The sequence below is a fragment of the Heterodontus francisci genome, chromosome 30, assembly GCF_036365525.1.
Source record: "Heterodontus francisci isolate sHetFra1 chromosome 30, sHetFra1.hap1, whole genome shotgun sequence".
NCBI classification, from domain to species: Eukaryota; Metazoa; Chordata; class Chondrichthyes; order Heterodontiformes; family Heterodontidae; genus Heterodontus; species Heterodontus francisci.
This window is the reverse complement of record NC_090400.1, coordinates 52,569,876-52,593,758: the sequence shown is the minus strand read 5'-3', so window position 1 is coordinate 52,593,758 and position 23,883 is coordinate 52,569,876. Positions and strand designations below refer to the sequence as shown.

The window sequence follows — 23,883 nt, the reverse complement described above, 5'->3', positions numbered from 1 at the left end:
TATATTCTGTAATAAGTTGATTAAGTTAGGAAGACATTAAGAAAGATGGCCAATAAACTACTTTTGTAGTGAAGTCATTGTTGTAATGGAGGAAATGCCGCGGTCAATTTATGCACAGCAAGATCCCACAAACAGCAATGTGATATCGAGCAATCGACTTTGGTGATGTTGACTGAGGGATAAATATTGGCCAGGAAATACGGGATAACATCCCTGCTCCCGTTTGAAATGCTGGATCCACTTCAGAAAGCAGGATCTTAGTTTAGCACCTCTGATAATGCAGCACTCCCTCAGTTCTGCACTGGAATGTCAGCCTGCAGTATATGCTCAAGTCACATGGGTGGTGGAGAAAGGTGGGGAGAAAAGAGACTCTGAATTGCTGTTTTCATTTAAGTGGGTTGCCTGGAATTTATAATAGACTAGTTGGTCAGAATTATTTGCATGTCGAACTTTCAATCGTAATTTCTTGTCCTTCCACTTGAACAGGGTTCTGTGTTCAGTGATTTGTGTGATACAGGGAGCTATATGTGCTGTGGTCGGTTATATCTTCACCACTGACAAGTTAGTACAAAAAGATTCCACAAGCATTAAAAACTCAACGTCATATAGTTTACAAAGTGAATTCAGAAATGCCTGAAAGCTCTCTTGTCACCCCTCACTCCCTCTTACAGATAGATTATTCAACTAGTTGGGGATGTGTTACCATTAGTCATTACTAACCAATTATTTGATGCCAGGGCTGTGAACATTTCAACCGAACCCTTAAGAATTTATACAAATAATTTTAGATTGAAATTAAGATTGTTGGGGAAACTATCTCCTTCAGTGCAGCCTGAAGGGTTTTATCTGATCAACTCCTGTCCTATGATTTCACAAATTCAGAAAAAGAGTTTCTATTTGTTAATTTTCTTCACTAAAATTAATCAAATGTCACAAAATAGGTGAGCTGTCAACAGGAATCTTCATACTGTAAAAAACATAGGAACAGGAGTAGGCCATTTGGCCCCTCGAGCCTGCTCTGCCATTCAATCAGATCATGGCTAATCTGTATATCAACTCTATTCACTCCTTATACCTGGAAACACTTACCTCAAAGAAAGCAAAATTGATGATGTGGTAACTGTAATATGTTCTATTTATCTATTACATAGTGTGTGAATGGTGGAATGGTAAGCCGAGCTGGGAAGCAAATAAAAACAGAAAATGGTGGAAATACTCAGCTGGTCTGGGAGCATCTGTGGAGAGAAAAACAGAGTTAATGTTTCAGATCTGTGACCCTTCATCAGAACTGGGAAAAGTAGGAAGGTCGGTTTTAAGTAGGTCAAATGGGGGAAGATGGAAAAACAAAAGGGAAGGTCTGTGATGGTGCAGAGCCAAAGGGAGTGATAATGGGACAAGTAAAGAGACAAACATTGTGTCCAGAGGAGCTGTGAATAGCAGAACCACGAACAGCCGCCATCCGAAAGCAAAAGAAGATTAAGACTGAAACCTGCAAAGCAAAGGAAACCAAATGGGGGCAGAGATTCTGATTTGAACTTGTTGAACTCACTGTTGAGTCTGGAAGGCGTTGAAGTGCCTAATCGAAAGATGAAGTGCTGTTCCTTGAGCTTGTGTTGAGCTCCGTTGGAATGCTGCAGTAGGCCGAGGACAAAGAGATCAGCGTGAGGGCAAGGAAGAGAATTAAAATGATAGGCCACGAGAAACTCAGGGTCATTCTTATAGACTGAACAGAGGTGTTCCACAAATCAGTCATGCAATCTGCATTTGGTCTCCTAGTGTAGAACAGACCATGTTGTGAGCAACGACTGCATTATAGTGGTTTGAGAGAAGTACGTGTAAATTGCTGTTTCACCTGGAAGGAGTGTTTGAGGCTTTGGACAGTGAGGACAGAGGAGGTAAAAGGGCAGGCTTTCCATCTCCTACACTTGCATGGAAAGGTGCCATGGGAAGGAGATGGGGTGTTGGAGGTAATTGAGGAGTGGTCTAGGGTGTCACGGAGGACACGGTCTCTTCCAAATGCCCGAGTCCCCGAGGGGAGGGGCAGATGTGTTTGGTGACATCACGCTGGAGGTGACGGAAATGGTGGAGGATGATCCGTTGAATACTGAGGCTGGTGGGGTGAAAGGTGAAGACAAAAGGAACCCTGTTGTGGTTCTAGGAAGGAGGGGAAGGCGTGAGAGCAGGTATGGGAAATGGGCCGGACATGGTCGAGGCTCTGTCAACCACAGTGGGTGGGGAGTGTGGGGGAATCCTCGGTTGAGGAGATAGGAAGACATGTCAGACACACCAGTATGAAAGGTTGGATCACCAGAACAGACGGAGACCAAGAAACTGGGAGAATGGAATGAAGCCTTTACACGATGCAGGGTGTGAGGAAGTGTAGTCAAGGTAGCTGTGGAAATCAGTGGGCTTATGATGAATATTTGTTGATAGCCTGTTCTCAGAAATGGAGATAGAGAAGTCAAGGAAGGTGAGGGAAAATTCAAAGATGGACATGAGAAGGTGAGAGAGGGTGGAAATTGGAAGAAATTGATGAAGTTTTCTAGTTCAGAGTAAAAGCAAGAAACAGCACTGATACCATCATCAATGTAACAGAAAAAGAGTTGAGGGAGGGAGCCCGAGTAGGACCGGGACAAGAAATGTTCCACATATGCCACAAAACAGCAAACATAGCTAGGACCCATGTGGGTACTCATAGCAACACCTTCAATTTGGAGGAAGTGAGATGAGTTATAGGAGAAGTTGTTCATTATGAGAACACGTTCCGCCAGGTGGAGGAGGGTGATCGTGGATAGAAACTGGTTAGACCTCCATTCAAGGAAGAAGTGGAGAGCCCATAGACTGTCCTCATGGGGCTGGAGGTGCAGAAACATTGGATGTCCTTGGTGAAGAGGAGACATTTAGGGCCAGGAATTTGGAAACTGTTTAAGTGATGGAGGACATCAGAAGAGTCACAGATGTAGACGAGGAGAGACCGGAAAAGAGGAGAAAAAATAGAGTCAAGATATGAAGAAATCAGTTCATTGGGGCAGGAACAGGCTGAAACGATGAGGGTACCTGGGCAGTCCTGTTTATGGATCTCGGGAAGGAGATAGAAGTGGGATGTACGGGGTTGGGTGACTATGAAGTTGGAAGCTGTGGAGGAAAGACCTCCAGAGGAGTTAAGGTCAGTGGCAGACCTGGAAACAATATTTGGTGGTGGGGGTCATGGTCTGGGGGATCCAAGAATCAAAGACTGGGAAATATTAGTAACCTAGTGAGATTTTGTTGGCCTGTTTTTTTTCTCTGCAAAGAGCTGTAGCTTGCAGTACAAGCAGCTACCAAAGCCAGCCTTTCTACTCTGTGCTGGACCTCCAGTGGTGCTGTTGAGCTCTTCCCACTCTTTTCAGCTTAAGACCCAACCACAAAGCAAAAAAAGGGAAAACTAAAGCAGTCGTGGTTGTGGCTGATTCTTTTCAAATTTTTTGACCCGCTGCCACATTAGTTGAAAGCGCCGATCTCCTGGCAATTTGCCTGCTAGACTCACAGAGTTTCAACACCTCCCAGGGTCCTGTCTGAAGTCCTAGCTCACTGCACTGTTATGGGGTCTTCTATCAACTGCATTCCTGGTAAGAAACCTGTTGTTCCTTGTTCTCTCTTGGTGTATTCTTCAGAAAAAAACCAAACACTGCCATGATGTAATATTTGGTGCTCTTCAGAAAAATATATCCCAAACGGTGCCACCATGTAATATTACTTGTTCCTTTGGTATGTGAACTATTGTCATACTCACAGGACTACATCAAACTTAACTGGAACATGTATATATAGATAGATAGATAGATAGATATAACATATACAGAGCTACTACACAAGCAGTTCTACACACATCTTACTCTGTTGGGCTACACCCCCAACTCCCTGATCGTGTGTGACGTGACATCACTACCTCTGGTGACCTTCATTTACAGCCTCTTAAGGTGGCCCCACAACAAGTGTTGCTTGTCAGGAAGGTTGGAGCAGGGGTGACATCTGGGAACAGTTTCAGGAGTTGGGGATCCAGGTATCAGCACTGCAGGGCACCCACAACAGAGTGGCATCAGAACTGTGCCACCTCCCTGAAGGGCACACATTGGGATTGGGCGTGTGGGTTGGGAACGTTTATGTGGACTGGAGGCCTTGTGCTCAAGGAGAGGCAACTTCTCCTGGGCCTCATTCACCCTTGCTTCGATGCCTCCTGGAGGAGGAGCAAAAAGGAAGGAAGCTTCAGGGACAGGCAGGGGAGCAACAGCATACTGAGGCCAACAGGTAGTCCAGCTCTGGGCACAGGAGGCTGGAGAAGGCTATAGATGGGCATAGCAACAACTCCCAGTGCGTAGAAGAAGCTACCCTCCAGAAAGGGTACACCGGCCAGGGCTTAACTACCTGCAGATGTCCAAGCAGCAGTGTTTCCGAAGACTACGACTCTCCAAAGAAGCCGTCTGTGTACCATGATGCAGGATGAGCTGAGGCCCCAGGACTTGGGGGACACCCGATGCCAGTAGGGCTGAAAGTCACTGTGGCTCTGAACTTCTACGCCACCAGATCATTCCGGGGGTCCACTGGAGATATGTGCGGAATCTCACACTCTGCGGTACATCACTGATTCAAGGAGGTCGCCAATGCCATGTTCAGGAGGGCAGATAACTATATATGCTTCCACACCGATCCAAACAGTCAAGCTGAGAGGGCTATAGGATTCATAGCCGTCAATGGATTCCCCGAGGTGCAGGAGTGATTGATTGCAGGCATGTGGCAATCAAAATACCCACGGATCTGCCTGCTGCCTTCATCAACCGGAATAGAAAAAGTTTGTGTCAATTCTCAGTTCAGATATAAATATCTGAAAATAAATAATGCGGATGGGAAACCCGTCTCCATGCCAATTAAGGACGTAACCATTTGAAAATTGGAATCTGAATCAGTTTCCCACAGGAGGCGGGTTTCTGACCCAAAACAAGACCCAAATCCTGTTTCCCGCCTTCATAATGTAAATTCAGCCCTAAGAGTCATTAGAGCACAGAAGGGGGACATTTGGCCCATCAAGTCCATGCCGGCACTTCACAGAGCAATCCAGTCAACCCACTCCCCCGCTCGATCCCCGTAGCCCTGTATGATCCCTGTGCATATCAGTTTTCAATGTTCACTAAATTGTTGACTACCCAGTTTTCTTGCTGGTATATTCTGATCATTACCCTTTGTCCAAGGTCCAACTCTATCGGGCTGGCTTTCGCATCGAAATAAGCCTTGCTTTGCTGTCTCTTCTTTCCCTGTTGGTGAGCTGCTACGTAATTTGCTTCCCTCACTGTTTCTACTAATTGTTGTACCCATTTTTCTGATATAATACTGTCCACCTCGGGTTCGGACAAGTCCAAACCTACCAACCCCTCCATTCCTCTCATGTCCCTTCCTGTCATGAGTTTATAGGGAGTATAACCTGTTGATGAAGCTACGGTATTCCTGATTACCATCAACACATAAGGGAAAACAACCTGCCAAGTCGCCTTATGCTGCTGTACCATTTTAGCTATCTTGTTTTTCAATGTCCGATTCATCATTTCCACAATTCCACTAGACTGTGGTCTATAGGGTCTGTGGAATTTCTGTTTAACCCCAAAGTGGGTCATTACATTTTGCATTACTTGGGCTGTAAAATGTGTTCCCTGATCTGATTCTATGCTTCGGGGTAAACCCCATCGAGTGAATACCCTTTCTAACAGAATTTTCGCGGTGACTTTGGCTGTACTTGTTCTGGTTGGGAAAGCTTCCTCCCATTTGGTAAACGTATCTACTATTACTAGAATGTATTTAAACCCTCCTGGAGTGGGGGGTAAGGGTCCTACATAATCTATCTGTAAATTAGTCCAAGGCCCTTCTGCCGGTCTAGTATGTCGGAGGGCCCCTTTCTTGACATTCCTATCGGGGTTGTGTTGTGCACAAATCAAACAATTCTTGACGTAGTGTTCCACGTCACCTTTCATTCCAGGCCACCAGCACACCTCCTTTATCCTTTCCAGGGTACTCTCTGTCCCTTTATGTCCCCATATGTCATGGTACCAGTGGATTATTTGGTTTCGTCCCCCCTCTGGCACAACGAATTTTCCTTCACATAAAACCACTCCGTCTTGAATATAGACCCCTTTGTACTCTTTGTATGTGTCTGACTCTACTCCTTCTATCAGTTTTTTTCAATTCTCCATCTTTCTTCTGCTCCTCTGTTAAATCCATTACCTTAACCTGTTTTCCTTTCTGTTCCCCAATGTCCTCAATCGGTGGCTGCCATTCCTGCCCACTAACAGCACCTTGTTTGGCTAGCTCATCCGCTTTCCTGTTCCCTTCCAGAGTAAGTTTTGAATGAGCTTTTACCTTCGTGATCCCATATCCTTTCCCCTGTGCTCCTTCAAAGATGTATCTTAATAATGGAGGCGATGGAAGGGGCTTCCCATCCGCTGAAACAAAACCTCTCGCCTCCCATAAGGGCAAATGTTCCGTGAGGCTATTACAGACATACATGCTATCAGAATATATCACCGATCCAGGCGGGAAGTATTCTGGGTGGCCAACCACATATGCGACGGCTGCTAATTCTGCCGCCTGCGCACTCATGGTTTTAGGCAATTTTAAGGCTGCGCTAAACTTTTCCTGATCATGTTCGTCTTCTACATATATCCCGCACCAAGGCCTCGTCTCGCCATCTTGTACTGACGAAGAACCATCCACAAAAATTTTTAAGTGGGGTTCTTCTTTTCTCTTTGCATCTTTACTTTCTGTCTCCATTGCTTTCTCCAATCCACTCCTACCCCCTCCTTTTTGTTTTGATACAAATGGTCCCTTGGGATCATTTGCTATCATGACTTGACACTCATGTTTCTCTCCTTGATACACTGGGTTGTCTGCCAACATAGTGGTAGTTTTTACTCCTTTCACGCTTATGTTTCTTCCCTGCAACAATAGTGTCCACCTAGCAATTCGGTTCTGACTTACTGACCCGTCTTTGATCCTACCGTCTAATAGTAACTGTACAGGGGTATGTTCTGTCAATATTGTAAGTGGATTCTATGTAAGTAAAATACTGTACTGCCCAAAAAACTGCTAACAAATGTTTCTCGCACTTCGTATATCCCTGCTCTACCGGTGAAAGCATACGCGAGGCATACGCTACTGGTCTCAATTTCCCGTGTGTCTCCTGTAACAGAACTGCCAAGAGGGTGGTCTCTGTGGTAGCTACCTCCAATGAAAACGGCTCTGTTGGATTTGGGGTTTTCAGAGCAGGCGCAGCAGCTAGTGCCTGCTTTAAATCTGAAATGGCCTGTGTGTGTTCAGTTTTCCACTCCCACGTCACATTCTTTTTCAATAGTTCCATTAATGGGGCTGCTTTTGTAGCGAATCCATCAATGTGGTCCCTGTAATATCTCACCAAACCCAGGAAAGATCTCAACCCTTTTACATCCCTCGGGACAGGGAGTCTGCCAACTGCTAATACCCTTTGTTGGTCAATTTCTCTCTTTCCCGGTGTCAAGATCATTCCCAAGTAAGTAACCTTCTGTTTCATAACTTGCGCTTTTTTAGGGTTTACTTTTAGTCCCAATTCGTGTAACAATTGTAGTAATTCACTTAGTAACTGATAATGTTCCTGTTCCATTTCAGTTTGTAGAAGTAAGTCACCTACATACTGCACCAGACATTCAGGCTTTGAGAACCTTTTTAACCCTTCCCTTAAACGTTGGTGAAATATAGACGGGGAATTATGAAATCCCTGTGGCAGGGCAGTCCATGTATATTGTTGTCCTTGAAAGGTAAACGCAAATTTATATTGGCATTCCTTCTCCAATGGAATAGACCAAAAACCATTACTTATGTCCAAAACAGTGAACCACTGTGCGTCCTCATTTTGTTTAACTACCGTCTCTGGGCTAGTTGCTATGGTAGGGGCCGTTAACGGGGTTACTTTATTTAATTCTCGATAGTCTATCGTTAGTCGCCAGCTACCGTCCGGTTTCCTCACCGGCCAAATAGGCGAGTTGTTAGCGGAGGCTACCGGTCTTAATATCCCTTGTAGCAACAAACTCTGTATCACCTTTCCTATCTCCTCTTCTGCCTGTTTTGGAAAATCATACTGCCTCTGTGGTTTGGGGTCTGGGCCCTGTATACACACACTCCCGGTCATTTTCCCACAATCATGTTTATGTCGAGCAAATACTACTGAATTCCGTGTGATAATTTGTTGTACTTCACTATCACTACTCATTTCTTCTGGTCTTGTCCACAGTTCCCCGAACATGCATATCCTATCCTGGTATTCCCCCACCGGGTCGGATGTGTGATCTATACTACCCATGCCCAAGGGCATTTGCCAAATCGCGCAATTAACAGGGTCAAAACAGAGTCCTGCTTTAGCCATGTAATCACACCCTAATATATGTTCTTGTTCTCTGGGTAACTCAATGAGAACCACTGAGTGCTCTATTGCTACGTCCCCCACACTGACTTCCAACGGTACGCTCACATATCCCACTTGTGAATGTCCTGTAAATCCACGTAAAACAAGTTTACTTTGAATTTTCCAATCTACTTTACTAACATTGGTGGTGTTTACGGTGGTTCGGGATCCTCCAGTGTCCCAAAGGAACGTGACAGGGCAGCCTCCAACCCTACCATTCACTAGGGGTCTCCCTGTGTTATCCCACCGCGTGTCACACACCCATAACGGAGAGGCCTGCAACCGTCAATGTAGTTCAGGGTACAACTCCGAAGACGGTGCTATCTCTAGCATATCACATTGAGGATTTGACCTATTCGGTCCTTCCACGGGTAGGCTCTGGCGTTTGTTCTGGCCTCCTCCCCGACCTACATTTTCTCGTCTCAGGTTTGGGCATTCTCTTTTGAAATGTCCCTCCTGGCCACAATTATAGCAGTGGGTCGGCCCGCCCGGAATTCTCCCTGTTCCTAGGACGGATCCTCTCCCCATGCCTCTACCCCTTCCTCCTGTCTGAAAGGCTGGGTGGGGTGCCCCTTGTGCAGTTCCCCTCCCTTCATTTCTCCAGGTTATTGTCTGATCTTTTACAGGCATTGCCTTTCCCCCAGGGGCCTTGGAGAATTTTGTTGTTCCCTTCTCCCATGCTCTAACCATCCTCCTGAGTACCCAACCTCTCTGTGCGTGTCATCAGAGGGATCAAATTGATCTAGTGCCCTCCTTGACTCCTCAGTGCCATGCGACACCAGCGTTCTCAGCCATCGATTTCTAATCTCTGGCGTTGGATTTGCTCTATCTAGATTCGCGCCATATACCCCTTGAAACACCGCCCAGATGCGAGCCGCAAACGCGACAGGGTGTTCACCTTTTCTTTGATAACATTTCGTTAGCGCCTCCACTGGGTGCCCTCTATTAGCGCCCATGACATTTAATACTTGTTCTTTTAAATCCTCATTTGTGCCTCTACCGAGTTTTTGCTCCTCCGGTAGGGCGGAGTGTATGTGTGGGTGTAGGCACATTATAATTAATTTTCTTTCTTCAGCGTCATCTAAGCCGTGTATTCCTCTCTGTTGACTGACCGCTTGGAACAGCTCCCTAGGATCATCCCCGGGTGCACACGTCCCAATATCTTTCGCAATATCCCTCAATTGCTGTCCCCCCATTGGAGTGGAATATGTCATGCGCGGGCCAGCTGCCACCTGACCATCTGCCCCTATCGCTGCCCTAGTGGTCACAAGGGGGGCCATGGGGACCGATGATGTCCTTTGGCTCTGGGTCATATGCTGGCGGAGGATCCTCGGGTAGAGGGTCTCCGTCATCATGGCCGTATCTAGCCGCTTCGTTTGCTAACTCATTCCAATCTATGCCCCCTTCACCATTCTCCTCACTTCCTTCGGGTGTAAAAGCACAGATTATACCTCTCTGCGTGGCTAGCTGCTCTTGCAGTCTCACTATGTATTTTTGACACTTTGTGTGATCACCTGAATTACTTCTCTTTTCCTGAGCTGCTCTCTGAATCACATTCATGGAAGTTTTTAAATCACTACATTGCTGCTTCCATCCTTCCACCTCAGCTGTAGCTGTTTGGGCTTCTCCCTCTCGCCTACTTTTTTCCGTAACTAGTTTTTCACACTGTAACTGATATTGGTTCATATGCATCAAATCCACACTTCTCTGTCCCTGCAAATTAGTTACTTTTTCACTAAGGCGGGCTGCCTGCTCACGGAGTTTTTTAATCTCTTCCTCGAGTCTGTTCTGCTCTTTTTTAGCCTGCTGTTGGCATTCTATCCATTCCTCAAGTAAGCAGCCGATAGCTACTGACTTCTGTATCTTTTTAAATTTCCTAGCTGACATCTTTGCTTGTGCAGTCTTCCAAAGGGCTTCCCCTACAGGTTTTCCCTTATCACTAGTGTGACCAGCATACGCTCCGTATTGCGGCCACTTCGCTATTACGTATTTTTGGAGGAATCCCTTCCAATCAAAACAATCCGGGTCTCCAGGGTTTGGAGATTCCCTTTGTTTCGTCATCTTATGGTAGTAGCTACAAATTAACCCCTAAGTTTCTGTTCTCTCTGTACTTTGCCGATTCGGTTTGGCTCGAGTTTCCCGCTGATTCAACGGAGAGATTTATCCTCGAGCCCACCCAGGGACGCCAATTATGTAAACCGTGGAGCAGAGTCAACTCCCCCTTGTCCACAGCCACAGTTACTGGCTTAGTACAAAGAGGGGAACTCAGTCCTTTCTTTAACTATCCATTTACTTTATTCACGTTGTTGTACAATGTAAGAATAAGGCTTATACACTTGGTTAGACAAAAACATACAACTCCACTGAGTTATACAGTTAATAACAAAACTAGCTAGAATTCATAAGCACACCCACTAGGTTCCTCTGTCCTTTCCCTGTCCTAGTCACAGAATACAAAGGATATTACCCAAAAAAGGGAGAGTTAACGCTGGCCAGGCGTTCCGTTCTCTCTCTCTCTTCTACGTCGTCGCCGCGCCGCTCACGCAGGGTCTTCTGCTTCCACGATGGTTGATTTCCGGAGTTTTCGCTGGCTCTATGCCCAAAAAGCTTTATTCTTATCCTGTTGCTTATCTCTCCAAATCTGAGCTGTGTCTTTCCGGTTGGCTTAAGCTTGCTCGCCTCGTTCACAGCTTCTCTTAATTGGCCCAGGCCCAAAGACCCCGGTATCACACCGTGCCCAAATAAGGCCCTTTTCCTGTGTCCTGTTCTTTGTCTTGTCCCATAAAGTAATTAGTTCAAACTGGTTTTTACCAGCACAGGCCAGTGTCCGAGCTTACTACAGGTCAAACAATCCCAGCAGTTTGTAACTGATTCTGTGTTTCTTGCAGCCCCTGGCCAACAAAGACAAGACAGGAATTTTGGTTACCAGGACAACAAAGAACCCAGATCAAAGACCTTTTTAAAAAGCAGAGACTGCAGGGGTATAACACCTGAAGAACAGCGGACTTCACCCTCCCAGACTTTCAGATCATAAACAAGGAGCCAATGACTCTGAGAATATACATGTGCATTGCTGTTGCTAACACCTGGAAACAATGGAAAGTCCAGGAGGCTCTGTTATAGCCAGACTTGTGGACTTTGCATATTGGAAAAGACAAATAGCTATTGACTTTTGATTCAAGATAAATTCAACAGATTTTCAGAAGGGAGACAGACTGTAAGGAAGATGGGAAGAAGACCAGCACTGAAGCCTCAGAGAGGAGAGAGAGAGGGAATACCTGCTCTCAGAAGACTGATACAGCGAAAGGCTGCGAAGACTTGAACCTGTTTTGAAAGTCAAAGTTTGCAGAGAAGTACAAGACCAACAGGATCACAAGAAATCACCTTATTCACGGAAGTCCAGGTCGAAAGTGCTTGGAAGAAGTGAGCAAAGAGGACATTGACTTTGAGAAAGGTCTGGGAGATCCAACCAATTGCAACTGGCAGGAGTTTGGGACTTTTAGCTGCAAAGAAGTTGCCATCAAAGAGGACTGTGTAATGTATAAGTGGGGTGTGAGGTTTTCAAGTGTTTTAATATGGGAAAGAAAATACCTTTTTCTGTAGTTTGGGGTAACAGCTACTTATAAAGTACTATTTAGTTAATTTTTAGATTAGTTGTTATAAATCAAAGTCTTGAAACATGAAATCTTGTGTAATTATTTAAATTGGTCTGTGGCGTTCGTATCTCGTGTTTTAACGTTAACAGTCTCACTGAGGTCATAAGAATTGATGTATCACCAAAGAGACCAGAAAGGTCACAGGTTCAGTCCCTCCTTTGTACTGAGCTACCTAATCTCAGTTGGGCAGCATTGGCATTACAATTTGTCTCATTAACCACCACCTCCAACCCCGTCCCCTTCCTCACCCTCCGGGCTTCTGGAAGAAATAAAATCAATCAGAGTTTCTGTTCCTAATTACTTCTTGTTAACGTTACTACAAAGTGTCCAAAACATGGATGCCAAATGAGTGGAGGATGTGTTGGCTGTGATTCCTTCTTTTTTCGGCCTCTCCTCCCATCAAATTGCCTTCTCAAACCCAGTATAATCCCTCCTTGGCCTCAACCCTCCCTATCTCTGTGGCATCCTCCAGCCCTATAACCCACCAAGATCTCTACACCCTCCAACTGTGGCCTCTGGTGCATCCCCGATTTCCATGGCTCCAACACTGGTGGCCCTGCCTTCAGTTGCCTAGGCTCTAAGCTCTGTAACTCCCTTCCCTAAAAATTGACCTTTCTCTCCTCCTTTTAAGATGCTCCTTCAAACCTATCTCTTTGACTTTTAGTCACCTGCCCTTATATTTCCTATTCAAATTTTGTTTGATAATGCTCCTGTGAAGTGCCTTGGGACTTTGTTAAAAGTTCAAAATAAATGCATTATTGTTGTTGAAGAATGACCCTTTAGATGGGATACTAGAAAGCTCCTGGCAAAATTTAAAACAGAACTCAATGCACACCAGCATGTGAATGACCTGATAGAAAAGTTCTCTACATGCCACAACCAATCCGTATGGGTGCCATGGGCATGCTTTACCATTGCTGTCAAAGCCATCAGTTCGATTTCTGTGATATTCTGTCCCTGAGAAGGCAGAGCTGAAAAGCAGCCTCTTAAAATAATATTGAAGTTTGCTGATGATGCCAAGTTAAGAGTGATGGCAAACTGAGGCAGGATACTAGGGATTGCAGGAGAATGAAAGCAGGTTAGTAGAGTGGGCAGATAAGTGGCAAATGCAGTTTAATGCTGAGAAATTTGGTAGTGGTACATTTTGAATAAAACATAAGTGAAAGGAAGTATGCACTATAGAAACAGATTGATAACACAGTGGAGGAACAGAGAGATCTCAGGGTGCTGATACATAGATTTTAAAATGAGGGAGTACAGGTAGTAAAAGCTATAAAAAGGGAATTCAGCTTCTGAGTTTTATATTTAGGCGTATTGAATATAAAAGCAAAGGACTGAGGTTGAATTTCCACAAGATATTAGTTGGGTCGCAATTGAAAACACCTCATATTAGAATGACAAAAGGGCACTGCAAAGATTCACTAGGATGATACGAGGAATGAGAGGCTTTTCTTTTTTTTTTTCTTTTTGGGCCTCCTTATCTCGAGAGACAATGGATACGCGCCTGGAGGTGGTCAGTGGTTTGTGAAGCAGCGCCTGGAGTGGCTATAAAGGCCAATTCTGGAGTGACAGGCTCTTCCACAGGTGCTGCAGAGAAATTTGTTTGTTGGGGCTGTTGCACAGTTGGCTCTCCCCTTGCGCCTCTGTCTTTTTTCCTGCCAACTACTAAGTCTCTTCGACTCCCCACAATTTAGCCCTGTCTTTATGGCTGCCCGCCAGCTCTGGCGAATGCTGGCAACTGACTCCCACGACTTGTGATCAATGTCACACGATTTCATGTCACGTTTGCAGACGTCTTTATAACGGAGACATGGACGGCCGGTGGGTCTGATACCAGTGGCGAGCTCGCTGTACAATGTGTCTTTGGGGATCCTGCCATCTTCCATGCGGCTCACATGGCCAAGCCATCTCAAGCGCCGCTGACTCAGTAGTGTGTATAAGCTGGGGGTGTTGGCCGCTTCAAGGACTTCTGTGTTGGAGATATAGTCCTGCCACCTGATGCCAAGTATCTTCCGTGTTGTTTTAGTCGCTGTGAGGCAACTATGGAGTGACCTCTCCATGGCGCATGCCTGGGCAAATTTATGGAGGTTGAGAGTTGCCCAGTCGTCAAAACCCCCCTCTCGGCCTTTCTGGTGGGGTCCAAAGGAGTGCAGGACACGACGTTTGGCACCAGTATGGCTGCAGGAACTGCCGGAAACATGCCAAAGGTGACACATGACCGCCTACGGGGTTCCGCTCCGGATTTTCTGTTAGGGTTTACTCCCTTAGCCTTGGTCTCTCCCGAGACGCCCACAAGGCAGTGGGGTTGTTGGGGCCCCTACACAGGTGTCGGATGGTGCCGGTGGGAGGAGGGGATGCAAGGGGGAGGGGTAGAGGGAGGGGGTGGGGGGGGGTGCAGGGGAAGGGGGTGCGGGGTGAAGATGGTGCGAGGGGGGGGCGGGCTGGGACGGGGTTGTGAGGGGGTGAGCTGAGAGGGTGGAGCAGGGAAGGGGACGGGGGTGGGGGGGGGGGGGGGTGGAAGGGGGGTAAAGGGGGGGGAGGGGGGGTGGAATCTGGTGCAGGTAATAAGCCATTTCCTCAGTGCCCACCATCGACGTCCGGAAAGCTCATCCACGTCCTTCGGGAGGTGAAGCATCATTTGGCAGACTTAGAGGTGATTACATTTGCTAAAATGAGAAATGAGAGGCTATAACTACAAAAACATATTGAAATGTTGGGCTTTAATCAATGGAACAGAAAAAGTTAAAGGAGGATCTGATCAAAGATTCCAAAAATATGAAAAATTGCGAGAGTGTAAATGGTGAAAATCGCTTTCACTGGTTACAACGAGGCATAGCTCAGGATTAACATTAGAAGAACAGAGGGGAGGGGTTATAAGAAATCTTTTCATAGAGAGGGTTATTAGAACATGGAATATTTTAGCACAAGGAGCGACTGAGAGACCGTAACATGATTAGAAGGAATTGTATAAGTATTTAAAATGGGATTTTAGAAGATAGCTGCAGTTTAAGGGCTAGCACCATTGCTGGTGAAAGGGGCTGAATGGCCTCATTCTTTGATTACATTTTAGGGACTTTTTAAACGTATGGTGAGCAATTTAACAAAAAGATTAGTGGTATTAAGTGCATTCTGATTGTTCAGTTGAGCTTGAGTTGAGCTGTAATGGATCAGATTACATAGAATGGAATAGTCCCTTTATTGTAAGTGCAGTAAAATGAGGAGAATATTTAACCTTCATGTAATCCATTCGCCAGGTGCTAAGTGTGATGTAATAAAAGCAAAATACTGCGGATGCTGGAAATCTGAAATAAAAACAAGAAATGCTGGAACCACTCAGCAGGTCTGGCAGCATCTGTGAAAAGAGAAGCAGAGTTAACGTTTAGGGTCAGTGACTCTTCAGCGGAAGTGTGATGTTGTTCCCTTGTTGTGTTAAATTTGCTATTCTTTAGTCAAACATGCATTAGGCATGTAAGAACTGCGCTTGTACAGAATCTTTATCCTTACCATGTAAGATGCTATTACAATCTGATAAGTAATAAACTGGGCTCCAAGCTGAACTTCATTAATTAACCCTGTGAACAGGTTTGGAAAAAATAGTAAGTTAAACTTATTAAAGCAAACTAATTTTAAGAGAGAAAACTATATTATGTGGAATTAACCTTTCAATATCCCACACAAATTGCTTATATTTTTATTTTGGGGTGGGGGGGTGGGTGCCTGTTGTGGAACCACCTTAAGAGGGAACCACCTTCAAAGGCTTTAAGTGAAGGTCACCAGAGGAAGTGATGTCGCATTACACATGACAAGGGAGTTCTGGGTGTAGCCCGACAGAGTGAGATGTGTTTAGATGTGCCCATGCAGTAGCTGTGTACATATCTGTTCTAGTTAAGTTAAAATAAGGTATTCTTTGGATATTACTTGTAGTCCTATGAATCTTAAAATATCTTCCTCACAGTTCACAATGTTTCCAAGTTTCGTATCATCTGCAAATTTGGAAATTATGCCCTGTACACCAAGGTCTAGGTCATTAATATAAATCAGGAATAGCAAGTGTCCCAACACTGACCCTTGGGGAACTCCTTCCTCCAGTCCAAAAACAACAATTACTCACTACTCTGTTTCCTGTCACTCACCCAATTTCAAATCCATGTTGCTACTGTCCCTTTTATTGCATGAGTTATATCTTTGCTCACAAGTCTGTTTTGCGGCACTGTATCAAATGCTTTTTGAAAGTCCATGTACACCACATTAACAGCACTGCCCTCATCAACCCTTTCTGTTACCTTATCAGAAAACTCCAGCAACTTAGTTAAACATGATTTTCCCTTCACAAATCAGTGCTGGCTTTCCCTAATTAGCCCGCATTTGCCCAAGTGACTATTAATTTTGTCCTGAATTATCGTTTCTAGAATATTGCCCACCACCAAGTTAAACTGACTGGCCTATAGTTGCTGGGCTTATCTTTACATTCTGTTTTGAACAAGGGTGTAACGTTTGCAATTCTCCAGTCCTCTGGCACCACCCCTGAATCTAAGGAAGAGTGGAAAATTATGGCCAGTGCCTCTGCAATTTCCACTCTCACTTCCCTCAGTATCCTTGATGCATCTCATGCAGTCCTGGTTCCTTAACAACTTTAAGTACAGCTAGCCTATCCCCCAATGCCTCCTCCTTATCAAATTTAAACCTTTCAAGTGTCTGAATTACCTCCTCTTTTACCATAACCTGTATAGCATCTTCATCCCTGGTAAAGACAGATGCAAAATATTCATTTAATACCTCAGCCATGCCACCTGCCTCCATGGTCCCCAATTGGCCCCACTTCTCCTTTTACCACCCATTTAACTATTAATATGCCCACAGAAAACTTTTAGACTCCCTTTTATATTAGCTGTCAGTCTCTTTTCATACTCACTCTTTGCTTCTTTTATTTGCTTTTCCATTTCCACTCTGAATCTTCTATATTCAGCCTGGTTCTCAGTTGTATTAGACACCTGATGTCTGTCATACGCACACTTTTTCTTCTTCATCTTAATCTCTATCTCTTTGAGCTCTGAATTTGTTTGCCCTACCTTTCCCCTTCACTGTGCCCAAACTATTTCTTTTTCCAAAGGCAGCCCATTGTTCAGTTACAGTTTTGCCTGCCAACCTTTGATTCCAACTTATCTGGGCCAGATCCATTCTTACCCCATTGAAGTTGGTTTTCCCCCAGTTAATTATTCTTTCTCTGGATTGTTCCTTGTCCTTTTCCAGAGCCAACCTAAACCTTATGATACAATAATAAAAACAAGAAATGCTGGAATCACTCAGCAGGTCTGGCAGCATCTGTGGAAAGAGAAGCAGAGTTAACGTTTCGGGTCAGTGACCCTTATGATAGAATGTTCACTGCCCACTAATTGTTCACCTACTGACTTGATCCACTTGGCCCACCTCATTCCTAAGAACAAGGTCTAGCAGTGCCTCCTTTCCCATTGGACTGGAAACATACTGCTGCAGAAAATTCTCCTGAACATATTCGAGGAACTCTTGCCCCTCTCTGCTCTTTAAGCTACTACTATCCCAGTCTATATTCAGATAATTAAAGTCCCCCATTATAACCACTCTAAAGTTCCTGCACCTCTCTGTACTTTCTTTGCGAGTTTGTCCTTCTACATCTTTCCTGCTAGTTAGTGGCCTATAGACTACACCGAGCAATGTAATTGCTCCTTTTTTGTTCCTTAGCTCTAGCCTAATAGATTCTGTCATTGATCTCTCTGGGACCCTCTCCCTCTAACACTGCAATGTTCTCCTTAATCAAAACTGCCACCCCTCCCACTTTCCTTCCTTTCCTATCTTTCCTGAACACCTTGTATCCAAGAATATTTAGCACCCAGTCCTGCCCTTCTTTGAGCCAGGTCTCTGTTATCAGCACAACATCATACTTCCATGTGGCTATTTGTGTCTGTAGCACACTAAGCTTATTTGCCACACTCCGCGTATTCACATATATGCACAGTAACGATAACTTAGATTTTATTACTTTACCTCTTACTCCGATCCCACCTTATACATTACCATTTCCTACTCTAATGCAATCTGTGTCTCCCAATTCTCTGTGTACCTTGTTGTTTCTCTCTTGTATTATCTCCTGACACCCACATCCCTGCCAAGTTAGTGTAAAACCTCCCCAATAGCACCAGCAAATCGTCCCGCAAGGAAATTTGGCCCAGCTCTGTTTAGGTGCAACCCATTCAGCCTGTACAGGTCCCATCTTCTCCAAACTAGTCCTAGTGTCCCAGGAATCCAAAGCCCTCCCTCCTGCATCATCTTTCCAGTCACATATTCATCTGCTCTATCCTCCTATTTCTATATGCACATGTGTGGTAGCGGGAGTAATCTGGAGATTATTACTTTTGAGGTCCTGCTTGCTAATTTCTTACCTAGCTCCCTAAACTAAACAGGACCACATCTCTCTTCCTGCCTATGTCCTTGGTACCAATGTGGACCACGACTGCTGGCTGTTCACCTTCCCCCTCAGGGTGCTCTACAGCAGTTCAGTGACATCCTTTACCCTGGCACCAGACAGTCAACACTCCATCCTGGACTCATGTCTGCGGCCATAGAAATGCCTGTCCCTGTTCCCCGATTATCCAATCTCCTATCACTATTGCACTTACAGTCTTCTTTGTGCCCCCCTGTGCAGCTGAGCCAACCATGGTGCATGGACTTGGTTCTGGTTGCACTCCCCAGAGGAACCCAGAGGATACCTGGGATTACTCCCCTGCTCTTCTTTGAAATGGTGGATCTGTTACATCCACTTCAGGGAGCAAGTGGGGCTTCAGTTTCGCGTCTCATCTGAAATACAGCACCTCTGACAATGCAGCACGCCCTCAGTACTGCACTGGAATGTGAGCCTGGATTATGTGCTCTTAAGTCACAAAAATGGAGGAGAAAAGAGATTCTGAATTGCTGTTTTTGTTTAAGTGGGTTGCCTGAAATTTATAATAGACTAGTTAGTTTGTCAGAATTTTGTGCATATTGAACTTTCAATAGTCATTTCTGTGCTTCCACTTGAACAGGGTTCTGTGCTTTGGTGATTTGTTCGATACAAGAAGCTGTAGGTGATGTGGTCAGTTATATCTTCATCATTGACAACTGGCATGGATTAAGGATTGGTTAACGGGCAGAAAGCAGAGAGTAGGAATAAACGGGTCATTCTCGCGTTGGTAAGCTGTGACTAGTGGGGTACCACAGGGATCAATGCTTGGGCCCCAGCAGTTCACAATATATATCAATGATTTGGATGTGGGACCAAAGGTAATATTTCCAAGTTCGCAGATGACACACAATTAGGTGGGAATGTATATTGTGATGAAGATGCAAAGTGGCTTCAAGGGAATTTGAACAGACTTAATGAGTGGGAAAGAATGTGGTAGATGGAATATAATGTGGAAAAATGTGAGGTTGTCCACTTTGGAGGAATAGATGTGCAGAGTATTTCATAAATGGTAAGAGATTAGGAATTGTAGACATACAAAGGGGCCTGGGTGTCCATGTCAATAAGTCACTGAAAACTAACATGCAGGTGCAACAAGCAATAAAGAAGGTGAATGGCATGTTAGCCTCTAGCGCAAGAGGATTTGAGTACAGGAGTAGGAAAGTCTTGCTTCAATTGTATAGAACCTTGGTTAGACTGCATCTGGAGTACTGAGTGCAGTTTTGGTCCCCTTACCTTAGGAAGGATATTATTGCCAGAGAGGGAGTGCAATGAAGGTTCACCAGACATCTTCCCGGGATGGCGGGACTGTCCTATGAAGAGAGATTGGGGAAACTGGGCCTGTATTCTCTAGAGTTTCGAAGAATGAGAGGTGATCTCATTGAAATCCACAAAATACTTAAAGGGATAAACAGGGTAGATGGAGATAAGATATTTCCCCTGGTTGGGGAGTCTAGAAGCAGGGGACACAACTTCAAAATAAGGGGGAAGCCAATTAGGACAGAGATGAGGAGAAATTTCTTTACTCAGAGGGTTGTAAATCTTTGGAATTCTCTACCCCAGAGGGCTGTGGAAGCTCAGTCATTGAGTATGTTTAAAGCATTTCTAAATACCATTGACATAAAGGGATATGAGGATAGTGTGGGGAAAAGGCATTAAAGTGGATGATCAGCCATGATTGTATTGAATGGCGGGGCAAGCTTGATTGGCTGAATGGCCTACTCCTGCTCCAATGTTCCTATGTTAGTAAAATTCAGTTCTCTCCCACCAGCACTGGTTAATCTGTGCTACCTCACCCAAATGGTTATTCTTTGTGTGTGAATATAGCCAATCAGTGTTGATTGTGTGGTTTATACCGTAGACCCAGTAAAAACACATAAGAACTTAAGTAAAACAAAGGGGCTAGTAACACAACAATGAACAGTGTGTTGAAGCATAGGGAAGGATGAGTAGAAAGGGGCACAGCACACAGATAACCGAGGAATTGTAGATAGTATAGAAAAGGTATTGAGGAGGATCCCAGGCACTGTTCTTGCACAAGCAGATATAGTGAGTCGTCATGGACACCAGATACGATTAAACTCATAATAGACAATGGGAAACTGTGAAGTTTTGAACATGTTCTCACTGAGCCAAATAAAGAATTATCATTATGTCATTATACCAGACCCCTATGAGTAAGTAAGAGGGGTGGGTCTTAGAAACAAGATTTAACCCCTGACTGAAACCAGGGAAGGTACAAGAACCCCGGGGAAGAACACTCAAGAAGATACCCTGAGCCAGGGGCTCAGAGAACAGAAGAGCAGCCACAAGTCCGAGACTGATCACCTCGTGTTTTGACGGGTGGTATACTGTACAAGTAGTGAGAGCTTGTACTTTGATGAGTTTTGATACTGTACAAGTAGTGAGAGCTTGTACTTGATGATTTAGTGTGTGAATAAAATATCGATATACCTTTCACCAATCGGATTCTGCGGATTACTTAAGAGTAGAGTGCGTGTTAGGCACAACATTATTGGCGCCAGGACTTGTTTGTAGTGCTATTTCAAGTTATTTTGAATCGCCTCGTCGAGTTTGAACTAATTTATAAACAAAGTTACAAGTCTGATGGATCAGATTGGTGAACCTTTGAGTAATTATGGCCCTGGCCAGGCCAGTGTGGGAGTTGGAGCTCCGGAAATATTTGAAGGGCAAGTGGCCCACGTGGATAGAGTTTGCAGTTAAACAGTACACGGGCCAGGGGTCCGTTGCAGTACAGCATTGTGAGGGTGCATGTACCCACCAAGCCAAATGGGCGCCTAAGTTAGTGAAAGCCACTGTTGAGTGGCATGATAGGGCCCTGAAGGCAGAAACAGCAAAGGTAGTGCATATAAGCCAATTCCAGTCTCAGGCCGAAAAGGCTGAGTACAGTCGTAATAAGGCTGAGAGGGAAGTGGACAAGGTGAAGGAACAGCTCACAGGAGCGGAACAGAAATGCTCTGACTTACAGACCGCATTGATGGTTCTGCACCGCTTACAGAAGGAGCGGGTGTACCAGTCAGCAGATCATACCAAATGTCAGCAGGGGACAAGAAAACTAGTCTCAACTCTCAGCACAGAGGGGCATAATATGCACTTTTGCGGGTAGGGAGGATGATGATAATCACAATTTTAATCGGGCCAACTTGGCAGATAAGGCCAGAGGTCTCCATGACAAAGTTTATGGTAGAGTGACATAAAAAGACTATGTTTTAGTGACATTTCAAGTGAGTAAAAGCAAGCTACTGTGTCTTTTGATTCGAATGTGTGAATGTTGGTAGCTTTCACAAATGAAATGAATGTCCTTGGGATGTGCAGCTTGTGTTCTGCAGAACTAACTCTTTGTTGTCTGGCCTTAATGATGAAAGCATGAGTCTGTTACTTTTTCTATTTTTACAGGTGTATATTTTGTGGGAACCTATTTTGGTTGTGAATTAGTTGAACCTGTGTGTTCCTTGGCATCGGGACAGGGAATTTGACAGAGATTTTGGTACTTTGAATTCATAACCCATTACAGGAATCAATTTTCTAAGTTGTTTGGAATTGAATGAGTGTGAAAAGTGATTGTTGAGTGTATTCATTTCAATTTAAGATTGTGCACCCAGGAATGGGATATAAAATTGAATTATATTTTAAGTTAAAGTTTTATTTTTATTTTAAAAGTTGGTTTTGCAACTGTGAAAAGGCAATGAACAATTTTGTAAGAGATAAGCTTCAGCCTTGAAGGTCTGAGGATGTCTGGCAGAAATTTGAAGTTTACAACACAGCTTTAATTGGAGTTCCAGTTTAAAATATGTTCTTTTGGTTTTTTTTGCAGTTTAAATTAATGTTTTACTGACTGTTTTAAGTAGAAAATGACAGGAATTGGATATTGGTTTAAGGGAGAGAATGATAAACAAAGGAGATATGGGAAAGATGCTGTCTGTTTAAAGTTTGTTTATGAATTTATGGATTTAGGCGCATTGATAGGATAGATAGGAAGGAACTTTTTCCCTTAGCGGAGGTGTCAATAACTAGGAGGCATAGATTTAAGGTAAGGGGCAGGAGGTTAAGAGGGGAGTTAGGAAAAGTTTTTTCACCCAGAGGGTGGTTGATATCTGGAATACACTGCCTGAAGGGGTGGTAGAGGCAGGGACCCTCACAACATTTAATAAGTATTTAGATGAATACTTGAAACATCATAGCATACAAGGCTACGGACCTAGTGCTGGAAAATGGGACTAGATTGGACAGGTGCTTGATGGTCGGCATAGGCGCATTGGGCTGAAGGGCCTTTTTCTGTGCTGTGCAATTCTATGACTCTATGACTCTATGAAGCTGGTATTAAATCTTTTGTTTTAAGATTGTGAAATAACTTTTTCTTTAGTTTTTGGTTTTATTACAGTCATTTGAAAAGGCGCCTGAAGAAAGAACAAGAAAAATGATTTACCTATCATTTAAAAAAAGCATGATATTCTGTTCTGTGTAGTTAATAAATATTATAAGTTAACAAGTCTGAGTTCTGTTTATACTATTAAGGTTAACTGACCTGTTAAGTTGAAAAACTGGAAATTTCATTTGTGGCCACAATGACCTTTCAAGTTTATTATCTCAAGTTTTGGGGGCGTCTTTAATTCCGGACATAAGACTCGCTTATATAACATTGGCAGTTTTTATTTTTAAATATTTATTGCAGTGAATTGGAATTTGGAATCATCTTTGTTATAAAAAATCCTGGCATTAGAAACCTCTTACAAAAGATGCTAAAAGTTTGAAAACTATTGCAGTTTAATCTAAAATGCTGTCTTTCCTGATGGAGATGCTTTCCTTTGAAGCTGATAATGTTACTAATTATTTTGTTGTTTACAAGCCCTAAGGATACCAAAAGGATTGAAAAAAACGATTAAAATGGAGCGTATTTCTTTTCGATCAGAAAAAAAGGTTACGTGAAGTGACGCAGCTGAGAATGTTTTGCTCTGGCCATCTCCCCCCCACCCCCCCACCCCCACCCCCTCGGAGACGAACAAAGAAATTAACCCTGCTGCAACTATTGTTTTTCCATTTAATCCACCACACAATTTTTGCATTGCTGAGAGTAAAATTTATATATATTGGACATTATTAAATCTTAAATTTCTAAATTGACAGATGTAATTGGACAAATTCACCCATTGGGCTCAGGGGCAAATCCACAATGGATTCTTTTTTTTTTAAGCAGGTGATGGCAGGTTCCAAGGCCACATGAGAACTGATGCCACAGCAAGAGATCGAGCAGCTTTATGAATTTAAGAACGCAATTG

At 44.1% G+C, this 23,883-nt stretch overlaps 1 protein-coding gene across 1 annotated transcript in view; it reads right to left on the bottom strand.

Moving 5' to 3' along the window:
• The window catches only part of LOC137346785 (multidrug and toxin extrusion protein 1-like), a 44,548-nt gene extending 33,207 nt beyond the window's left edge, over positions 1-11,341 (bottom strand). Inside the window, exon 1 of the mRNA XM_068010630.1 lies at positions 10,926-11,341. The gene's annotated coding sequence lies outside the window, so the exon portion shown is untranslated. The remainder of the gene's footprint in view (positions 1-10,925) is intronic.
• Positions 11,342-23,883: the final 12,542 nt, after the last annotated feature.